Source organism: Chrysemys picta, chromosome 10, assembly GCF_011386835.1.
Source record: "Chrysemys picta bellii isolate R12L10 chromosome 10, ASM1138683v2, whole genome shotgun sequence".
In the NCBI taxonomy this organism is placed as follows: domain Eukaryota; kingdom Metazoa; phylum Chordata; order Testudines; family Emydidae; genus Chrysemys; species Chrysemys picta.
The window spans coordinates 41,666,607-41,678,166 of record NC_088800.1 but is presented as its reverse complement, the minus strand read 5'-3'; positions in this window follow the sequence as shown (position 1 = coordinate 41,678,166).

Sequence of the window (11,560 nt, the reverse complement as noted above, 5' to 3'; positions counted from 1 at the left end):
ATTCTGCTGCTCTCCTTTCTTCCTTGTGTCAGGATTCTGAACTCGACCATCTCATGGTTACTGCCTCCCAGGTTCCCATCCACTTTTGCTTCCCTACTAATTCTTCCCGGTTTGTGAACAGCAGGTCAAGAAGAGCTCTGCCCCTAGTTGGTTTCTCCAGCACTTGCACCAGAAAATTCTCCCCTACACTTTCCAAAAACGTCCTGGATTGTCTGTGCACCGCTGTATTGCTCTCCCAGAAGATATCAGGGTGATTGACGTCTCCCATGAGAACCAGGGCCTGCGATCCAGCAACTTCTGTTAGTTGCCGGAAGAAAGCCTCGTCCACCTCATCCCCCTGGTCTGCTGGTCTATAGCAGACTCCCACCACGACATCACTCTTGTTGCTCACACTTCTAAACTTAATCCAGAGACTCTCAGGTTTTTCTGCAGTTTCATACTGGAATTCTGAGCAGTCATACTGCTCTCTTACTTACAATGCAACTCCCCACCCTTTTCTGCCCTGCCTGTCCTTCCTGAACAGTCCTTCCTTTACCATGTCTCTACAATTCCCCTCATCCTCTCCAGCCCACCTGCTCCAGGCCTTGATCACCCATCCCATTAACTCTGCCCTCCCCCCACATCTCCTCTCATTCCCCTTCAGAGCCCGCTGTAAAATCATCTCACCCATCAGACCAGCCTATTCTGATCCCTCCCCTGGCTCCCTCGCAGGTCCTACGCTAGAGCTAGCAAATTCCCCAAAAATGCATCTCTCAGGGCCATCCAAACCAGGTGCGAATTCAGCAAATCCTTTCAGCCACACACAAAAAGGGAATGTTTTGTTTTAAAAGTCAAACCAGTCTGTTTGGACCATTCCACAGCAAAATGTTGTCACTTTTCATTTTGAAATTGAGGCAACTTTAAAAAAAGTGGGGGGAGGGTTGAAAAACACCCACAAACAACCTGAAACGAAAAACCAAAACAATTTTGTTTCAGGCCAAACCGAACCAATATTTTTTTTTTCTTTGTATTTCTCCACCTGGCCCCCAAACTGAAAAGTCACTGATTTGCTCAGCTCCATTCAGCACCCAAGTGCGGCTCCTTGTTGAGTCTTTGCAAACTTCTTCCCCACCTAGCTCTCCGGGCTCATTCCCCCGCCACTCTCCCAGCCATTCCCTTTGTGTCCTTCCCTGGCTCTCCCTGGCCAACCCCCTGCCATCCTGCTCCTCAGGCTCCCTTTCTCCTGCCCCAAACTTCCCTCTCTTCCTTCAAGTTCCTGCATAAACAAGATCCTGCTCAGGAGAATGGGAAATCAAATAAACCAAGCAAGAGATTCGCTGCTCTTTGGGGTCAGACCTGTGCCCTCCCCTGTATTGTACAGCCCCCAGCATGCTGTTGGGACTCAATAAATACCCACGGGTCCTGCGCTCTGACTGCCTTTGATTGCAGACTTTAGGAATGGGATTTAGTGTCTGTGTGTATCCTTAGGAAAGAATCTTCTCAGCCCTTTTATTCTCTCAGCCCAGGGCACCGATGCAGCTGTGGCTGGACTAACAATTGGAGCGCCTCACGCTGAGATGGACGGCCAGTCCAATCTCATGCTTCAGGGATTCCATGGTCACTGAGGGGTGAGGAAGGAATTTTTTACCCATATGTCAGAGAATAGCAAAGCTGGCCAGGTGCATTGTGGGGATTTCACCTTCCCCTTTGCTGCTGCAAGAGGCAAGATACTGGAGTGGACTGACACAGAATGATTTTGCACCTTGTGGTCGAATCTCCTTTTCTCATGTCAGACAGGGTTTGTGGGGAGGCCCCGGGGCTCCCTTGGATTAAAATTCCCAACAAAAGCCACGAGCAATCCTCCCTTAATCCAATCTGGGGGATGCAAACCCCAAGGGCCCTAGCCAGACAGCCCCAGCCCACCTTGCCTCTGTGATGTCAGCAGTGGCCCTGTGACATGAAGGGGGCAGGCAGCCTGTGGTTCAGTGTGCTCTGGGAGCTGGAGGAGGGAGCACACGGCTGTCTGGGCTCTGCTTTTCAGACAGTTGGGAGCGTTTTTTGGAGCGCATAGCACCTGTTTACACAGAACTCGTGGAGGAATCCACATCCTCACTGTCATCTGTGATTATATGTGAGACATCAAAATTCTTCTGTGGCTCGACCATCCCAGCACAGGGGTGAGGGACCTTTCCTACTGTATCCTCAGGGTTAGGAAAAAGAAGTACGAAATTATACCAAGCTCTGAGAATCAACCTTTCTTTAGGTAAATATCTAAAAAGCAAAAATGGAAAACAAGTTTAAAATCACTGATTTAAATCAAGATTTCCTGTGCTTGCTGATTTAAATCACAATGAAAATCATTGATTTGACTCGCTCTGATTTAAACCAGTCCATACTGCCGTGAACTTGGTGTGGGGTGGAAAGGGGTCATTTTAAATTGTGTTGGATGTCAAGTAATTTTATCCCAAAACTTAGTACAAATATTTAGTTTAGAGAAACAAGAAATGCTAGGCTAGTTCTTACTCTCTCTTTTTCTGACAATTCAGGGTGTGACTCCACTATTTTAGTCACAGGGGCTCTTTTACATACCTTAGAGGACACCGTGATTAAAGCCAAGCAAAATAATCACTGTTATTAACCATGGCTATTTAAAGAAAAGAAAACACTAAACAAAACAACAAAAGACAGAACACAAATGATAAAAGGCTGATTTCTGTCCAGTCTCATCTGTATGCTTCTCTCTGGAGAGCTTTTAACAGATTACACCTTTGTGAGCAGGCTGGCCTTTGATGGGGCACTTTTCTTTTGGTAAATTGAAACCAGGTCTTATTTCCCAAAATTATTGTGAGTCATAGATACTAAGACTGTTTATGGATGGGCAACATAATTTTAAGAGCAGGCGGATCCTATTAATAACTAGACTGTTTATATAGATGGGCAAAGTAAGCAATTTTAACTCAATCCTCTGAAATAGAAGAAAGTAGTTAAATTGCTTAGTTAGAAGAAACCATTTAAGGAGCTGGCTTGAGACTGGCCAATTAACAAAATATTTAGAATCTTAAATTCAGTTAAATCTCACTATTTCTCCATTTCCCAATGATTAGCCCTTGTCTCTTTCCCAAATGCATGGTCTAAGCATTTAGTGGTTAACAGGAGAAACTGTTAACATCTTAAATTACAACAGCATTTCCATATCACAACAAAACTGTTGCAAGAGTTTATAACTCTAATCCTTTGGCAGAGTTTTAGTTAACTTCTCTTACCAGCACATGCTGAAGTTTTGGGGAGGTTTCCTTGGGCTGGTTTCTTCCCGAGTCTTCTCTCTTCTGTCTGTGTCAGCTTGCTTGTAGAGAGGGAGAGGATGAGTTGAGTTTGAGCAGGGTAGCAGAGCATGTGCAGGGTGCTCACTTAGAGTTTTTTTACTCGTCTCTTCCCTATTTCTGTGCAATTTTAGAAAAACACACCTCTCTCGCCCTTTCATTGGCTTCGTACATTCATGGAGACTCTTCATCTTATGGACAGGTAGTTTGTTAATGTGTATATGTGTTAGGGTTGTACGTCTTTCTTGACAGTTATATTTCCTTTGTTTTTGTTGGAGAGATTCTCAGAATATCTTCAAATTTAGTCTTTTAACTCTTAACTTATTCAGTTCATTTTCTGAGGTATTTCTTCAGTTTCATTAGGGTTCAACATGAAATGAAATTCTGTTTTTAAAAAGTCCAAACCTGTGGTTTATGTACAGGTTTTTAGTTCTCGAAGCAGTCTTTTAAAATTAAATCATTCTTAACGAGTCTTTAGCTTAAATATGATTGAAGAAGTTGTTGATTCTCTAGAACAATTGTTGATGATGATTCTTCTTATCTTTCTGAGTTGGGGGAAGGAGTGGCTAAAGCTCTGCCAGTAACTAATTACTTCCCCATTAATATAATAAATAGTCTGAACTTAAATGTCTTCTTATAATCAGCTGAGCAAGGTCATTAGATTTCATGTTAGTACATAATGCATTTTACCACATGTAGTAATGTATTAGAAAACCAATTAGATACTTTGCATTCAGTTAAAATACTTTGCAAATATGCAAATATGCAAATATGCCCTCCAAAACAGTTTGCCATTTCAAATATTTTAGAAATCAACTAAGGTTTTCTACAAAACTTTTTCTCAACTACACGCATTCTTCTCTAAAGTTTTAAGGACACAAGCAGAAGGTTTTCTTGCAAAGAGGGGCTGGTAGAGCCCACTTTACAGCCTAGATTTATTGTTCTAACACATCCCTACATTCATTTTGGAATATCCAACATAAATAACATCCTCACCTTCTCCTACAGGGCCAGATCTTTCTTAAAACATTTCTCTTTATAACATTTCTTTTATTGAGATAAAGGATTAGATCTATAATAAACTGGCAGCTTATAGAAGAGAGAAGTGTTCTGCTGTGGATAAAACACTCTTTTGGTTGGTTTGACTCTTGACCCAAGCGGTTTGTTATAGCAATTAAACTTCTCTTAAATATTTTGTGCAAAGCACAGATGCCAATAATCAACACATATTTTAAACATAGCACAAAAAGAAACTAGTATAAAAGTTAAAGCAGATTAAAATGAGCACAGCTGCCTTTTAAAGTTTGTACAGACACTCTTGGGGGACATAAACAGTTTTGTGGTCAAGGAGATGTTATTTTCCGGACATTTGCATGATTCTGGATGACAGAAAGCTGAAAGACTTCTGCAATGTCTTTGATTAGCGTGAACATTTTATAACCTAGCTAACTAAAACTGGGCTACTGTTCTATTTTCAAGCCTCCTGGTGACAATATACTTATAGCTATGTTTGAATGTTCAGTAAAGGCACAAACATGTTTGTAATGACCTAACATTCTAAAAAGAAGTGATAATAATGCTATTCATAAAATTTTACACCAATATTGAGGTCTCACCACCTCATAGCGGTCTTGTCTCTCCAGCCAGGCAGGCAGCAAAAGAACTACGCCTGGGTCCCTTGGGCCCACCTAGAACCGTGTGTGAGTATGGTGGGGTCTGTGTCATGGGAAGGAAGCCCCAGGGACTCATTCATGTTGGTTCTTGTCTTAGGAGCCAATATGGATCTTTACGGCCACCTCCGCCGACTGCTGGTCTGGTCTGGAGGTGAGTAGGAATTCTCCCCAGAAATGGACCCTCCTCTCCCCGCATTGCTGTCCTGTCCAGAGCTACCTGCAGGGGACCACTGGGAATCTGCATGGAATCTCCATGTGCTTGGGGAGTCAGGGTCTCCTGATGGAGGAGGTTTGTTTTCTCCAAGGTTCCTTGCAGCATTTTAGCTTTATTTAAACCCCCAGACATTTCTAGCCCTTCTGGACTGGCAGGGAATTCTCTGGTGGGACCCCAATGCAGCACTGCCATCCCGGCCTTGTCTGCACTCTCCTTGTCTCCTGAGGGAGATCTGTTATTAACTAGAGAAGCGGGGACAAGCAGAGCTGGGGAAGTCCGGGCCTCTTGGGCTAAAATCTCTAATGGAATCCTGCTGGTTAGGGAAAAATTGGGGGCAGATTCTCCTCAAATTTCCCCCTGGCCCCTATTGCCCCTCCCCATGTTATCTCAGCTCCCTACCTGTGGGGTGAGGTGTTTGTCAAATGCCTTGGCGATGGGTGTGCAATATAAATGCTCTGGGCTGTGACTGGTGGAAGTCCCTCTCCAGAGGTGCCCTGCAGTGTGATTAGTTCCCCACACATATGTATTGTCTACCTCACCCCCCTGGGATTTCTATCAGTGACCAGGAAAGGAGGAAATGACCCCTACCCCTTTGCACTTATCCACAGCCACAGACCAGGGGAAGGAGGATACAGCAGCAACTGGGTGTTGCAGCCCTTCCCTGTCTGGGCCTGCTTCAGGTAAGTAGGAAACAGGGGTACCGACTCCTCAGATTCACCCTGTTTCCTGCGTAACCTTCTGGAACCTTCATGTTGAAATGTTTCCAATTCATAGTAAGTTGTTACAGATAAGGCTGCAACAAAACCCAGGTTCAAGCCACTAGGTCAGTTACAGAAAATGTATTTAGGCGACACTATGAATGATAAAACCAAACTTCATTCCAAAATAAAACCATTAGTTAAGCAAACAGGTGCGCAATTACCACCTACACTGTCAACACTAACTGTTGTATTGTGGATCAATGCGGGATCAGTCCACTGACAACAGCGTGAAGTACAGCCTTAGAACCAACCCTGGGACATAACGGTACCGTTGGGGCGTTCATTGGAGCGCTCACCGAATTAACAAAACAACTCCCAGGAGAAGCCATTCTCATACTATTGAACGTGCAACTGCCCCTTACACTAATTATATTTCCATCGCCTCCTTATTGACTCTTTACATTACACGTGGTGTACATTAACATCTGCACCAATATCCTTCCCATACTATTAGTATAGATAACATTTTAATAAAACAGTCACAATTCTCAAAAACACTCATTAAAAGCCCTGCTTAAGCCAGTTATAACCAAAACCTAACAGTAGCATAATCCCGGGCCATGTCCTTGCTAACTCTTACTTTCCCATAACAGGATCTCCAATTTATGGCTAACTTTCCTCACACTAACAACTTCAGTTTTCTAAACTCTTCTACACTTAAGCTAACTTAGGCCCCAGACCTATTTTCTACTTATTTCTTAACCTAAACCATCCCATAGGTAGGCCAAATTCACAGCCATGAAAAAGTCATGGACCGTGAAATCAGACCTCCCCCATGAAATCTAGCTATTGGGGAAGGGCAGGCTACTGCCATGCCCCTGACTCCAGCTGCTAGTCCCCTCTGGGCTGGGGAGGGATGGAACTGGCACTTCCCCTGCACAGCCGCCCTCGCCGGGGAGATCAGACCCCCCTCCGGGTACATATCCCGGTTGCTTGGAAGGCAGCGCAGAAGTGAGGGTTGCAATCCCACAACCCCCCTATAACAGTTTTGCGACTCCTCTGCAACTCCCTTTTGGGGCAGAACCCCCACTACAACATTGTGACATTTCAGATGTAAACATCTGAAAACCTGAAATTGGGTTTCAAATCCTATGGCCACGAAATTGATCAGAATGGACCGTAAATTTGGTAGGGCGCTACCTATAGGCTATACCTGCCCTTTGCCAACTCCCTCCAGTGGGTCGGCCCCCTCCTTCCCATTACTGAGGTTCTGCTTGTGCCTGGCATTCGACTTTTCCAGAGGCCTTGTGGTCTGCACTGCCTGAATGAGGAGGGCTCTTGGAGTCTCCATCTCCCTGCGGTTCTCCCTCCCCAAGCACTGCACGCGCTAGATTTCTAAATCCTCCAAGCTGTGTTTGCTGCAAACTAGTCCCCACCCCCTGCACTGCTGAGACCCCATTGTGTACTGTGTGGGAGTCGGGGGCTGTGATTGTTGGCCCCAACCTGTGACAGTGAGAAGGAGAGCTGGGGTGGCTTTGCCTCTGTTTAGAGAATCGCTCCTTTCTGGGTCACACAGGTGTTCTCTGTAACTGAGAAAGTTCTTTGGTGACCCAGGTGTGACTGTATTTGTTACTCAGTGAAATCAGGTTCATTGAAGTGTCACAAGAGGACTGGAACCTGCTGCTTTGGGTACAGAAAACTCCCTTCCCCTCAGCACTATCATTCACATCATTCCCCTGGCGGTTCAACCAGAGACCTTTAATGGAGAAATTTAACCCTTCTCTTCTATTGACAGACACAGCAGTGCAGGAGACTGCAGTGTCAGCCAGAGACGGCAACCCACCTGTCACAGAGTCTCCTGGTCCAGGTAGGCAGAAAGCGGCATGATACACAGCCAGAATTCCTTTCCAAGGCCAAAGTTGCTGTTCATCTGCACTGTCTTTTACAGAATCAACATAATCTTTAGTATCGGGGACAGCCATGTTAGTCTGTATCCACAAAAACAACAAGGAGTCCGGTGACACCGTAAAGACTAACAGATTTATTTAGGCATAAGCTTTCGTGGACTGAGGTGGAGATGGACATAGGAGACAGAAGTGTTGAGAGTCTCTGGGTTAGGCTAAAAGGGGTAAAAAAACATGGGTGATGTCATCCTAGGGGTCTACTACCAGCCACCTAACCAGGTGGAAGAGGTGGATGTGGCTTTTTTTAAACAACTAACAAAATCATCCAAAGCCCAAGATCTTCAACTATCCAGATATATGTTAGGAAATTAACACAGCGGGGCACAGACTATCTAATATTTTGGAAGGTTGAAAAAGCTACCGGGGGGAAGCTGTTCTAGATTTGATTTTAACAAATCGGGAGGAACTTGTTGAGAATTTGAAAGTGGAAGGTAGCTTGGGTGAAAGTGATCATGAAATCATAGAGTTCACAATTAAAAGGAAGGGTAGAAGGGACTACAGCAAAATAGAGACAATGGATTTCAGGAAGGCGGATTTTGGTAAGCTCAGAGAGCTGATAGGTAAGGTCCCATGCGAATCAAGACTGAGGGGAAAAATGACCGAGGAGAGTTGGCAGTTTTTCAAAGGGACACTATTAAGGGCCCAAAAGCAAGCTATTCCGCTGGGTAGGAAAGATAGAAAATGTGGCAAAAGACCACCTTGGCTTAACCACGAGATCTTGCATGATCTAAAAAATAAAAAGGAGTCATATAAAAAATGGACAAAGTACAAAGGATGAATATAGGCAAACAACACAGGAATGTAGGGGCAAGATTAGAAAGGCAAAGGCACAAAATGAGCTCAAACTAGCTACGGGAATAAAGGGAAACAAGAAGACTTTTTATCAATATATTAGAAGCAAGAGGAAGACCAAAGACAGGGGAGGCCCTCTGCTCAGTGAGGAGGGAGAAACAGTAACAGGAAACTTGGAAATGGCAGAGATGCTTAATGACTTCTTTGTTTCGGTCTTCACTGAGAAGTCTGAAGGAATGCCTAACATAGTGAATGCTAATGGGAAGATAAAATTAAAAAAGAACAAGTTAAAAATCTCTTAGAAAAGTTAGATGCCTGCAAGTCACCAGGGCCTGATGAAATGCATCCTAGAATACTCAAGGAGGTAACAGCGGAGGTATCTGAGCCTCTAGCTATTATCTTTGGGAAATCATGGGAGACAGGAGAGATTCCAGAAGACTGGAAAAGGGCAAACATAGTGCCCATCTACAAAAAGGGAAATAAAAACAACCCAGGAAACTACAGACCAGTTAGTTTAACTTCTGTGGAGTCATAGAATATCAGGGTTGGAAGGGACCTCAGGAGATCATCGAGTCCAACCCCCTGCTCAAAGGGGGACAACTCCCCAGACAGTTTTTTTTTAAACTCTAGTTCGCTAAATGGCCCCCTCAAGGATTAAACTCACAACCGTGGGTTTAGCAGGCCAATGCTCAAACCACTGAGGGAGGTATCCCTGTGCCAGGGAAAATAATGGAGCAAGTAATTAAGGAAATCATCTGCAAACACTTGGAAGGTGGTAAGGTGATAGGGAATAGCCAGCATGGATTTATAAAGAACAAATCATTTCAAAGCAATCTGATAGCTTTCTTTGATAGGATGACGAGTCTTGTGAATAAGGGAGAAGCGGTGGATGTGGTATACCTAGACTTTAGTAAGGCATTTGATACGGTCTCGCATGATATTCTTATCGATAAACTAGGCAAATATAACTTAGATGGGGCTACTATAAGGTGGGGGTATAACTGGCTGGATAACCGTACTCAGAGGGTAGTTATTAATGATTCCCAATCCTGCTGGAAAGGTATAACGAGTGGGGTTCCGCAGGGGTCTGTTTTGGGACCGGCTCTGTTCAATATCTTCATCAACGACTTAGATATTGGCATAGAAAGTACGCTTATTAAGTTTGCAGATGATACCAAACTGGGAGGGATTGCAACTGCTTTGGAGGATAGGGTCAAAATTCAAAATGATCTGGACAAGTTGGAGAAATGGTCTGAGGTAAACAGGATGAAGTTTAATAAAGACAAATGCAAAGTACTTCACTTAGGAAGGAACAATCAGTTTCATACATACAGAATGGGAAGAGACTGTCTAGGAAGGAGTATGGCAGAAAGGGATCTAGGGGCTATAGTGGACCACAAGCTAAATATGAGTCAACAATGTGACGCTGTTGCAAAAAAAGCAAACATGATTCTGGGATGCATTAATAGGTGTGTTGTGAGCAAGACACGAGAAGTCATTCTTCCGCTCTACTCTGTGCTGGTTAGGCCCCAATTGGAGTATTGTGTCCAGTTCTGGGCACCGCATTTCAAGAAAGATGTGGAGAAATTGGAGAGGGTCCAGAGAAGAGCAACAAGAATGATTAAAGGCCTAGAGAACATGACCTATGAAGGAAGGCTGAAAGAATTGGGTTTGTTTAGCTTGGAAAAGAGAAGACTGAGAGGGGACATGATAGCAGTCTTCAGGTATCTAAAAGGGTGTCATAAGGAGGTGGGAGAAAACTTGTTCATCTTAGCCTCTAAGGATAGAACAAGAAGTAATGGGCTTAAACTGCAGCAAGGGAAGTTTAGGTTGGACATTAGGAAAAAGTTCCTAACTGTCAGGGTGGTTAAACACTGGAATAAATTGCCTAGGGAGGTTGTGGAATCTCCATCTCTGGAGATATTTAGAAGTAGGTTAGATAAATGTCTATCAGGGATGATCTAGACAGTATTTGGTTCTGCCATGAGGGCAGGGGACTGGATTCGATGACCTCTCGAGGTCCCTTCCAGTCCTAGAGTCTATGAATCTATGAAAAACTGCTTATTAACTCGTGTGCACGGTTGCAGCAATTAGCTAAGCAGTTGCAGTGACTGCTTGTGCAAACGATCATTGTGATCTGTAACTGGCTGACTGTGTGTCAAGCGACCACGGCTGTGGTTGGAACTGTGGGTGCTACTGAGCACACACATTCCATTCCTGGAAACAGACACCAATGCATTTTTCGTCACTGAGATGCCCACGTTTTTCATATGTATATTACAAATGGCTTTGTGAGTCATGATCAGATTCTGTCTCAAGCACTGCTGGTTTGGTGGCTGTGCAGTGAGGTGGGCCAGAATAGGTAACTTCTTGGTCAGAACATACCTCATAAACTCAAATACCTCATGGAACCAAATGCTGTAGGTGATAGAGCCGCCTTGCTGAATCCCAAGGAAGAGGAGAGGTACCACAAAGATTTTATCCCCAAGGAAGGGGGATCCCACATTTCAGTGCTGCAGCTCTGTACATCTACCTCCATCCGAGCCTTGCAATGTCTCTGTCTCCTTGGGGTTCTCCATCTCATGTGTTACGTCCTTCTGGCTGAGGGGGACTCAATGGAATCCCCTTCAAAGCCCCTAGTCAAGCAGAGAGCCTCCCCATGTAAATGGAGGTTCCCCCCTACCTGGAGCAATTCCAGCCATCTTGGGAGCCGCAGACCAGCACAGAGAATTGAGCCTGGGTCTCATTCCACATGGCAATGCAGGGCACCGGGCACCAGAGCACTGGCTTGGCCTCCCAAGAGTGAGGTGTGAATGTTCTGAGGTCTGTGCAGTAGAAGAGAAACTCCTGTGATCTGTTTACATTGGTTCTTGTCTAGGAGTCAATATGGGGTTTTTGGACCGTCTCTGCCAAAGAC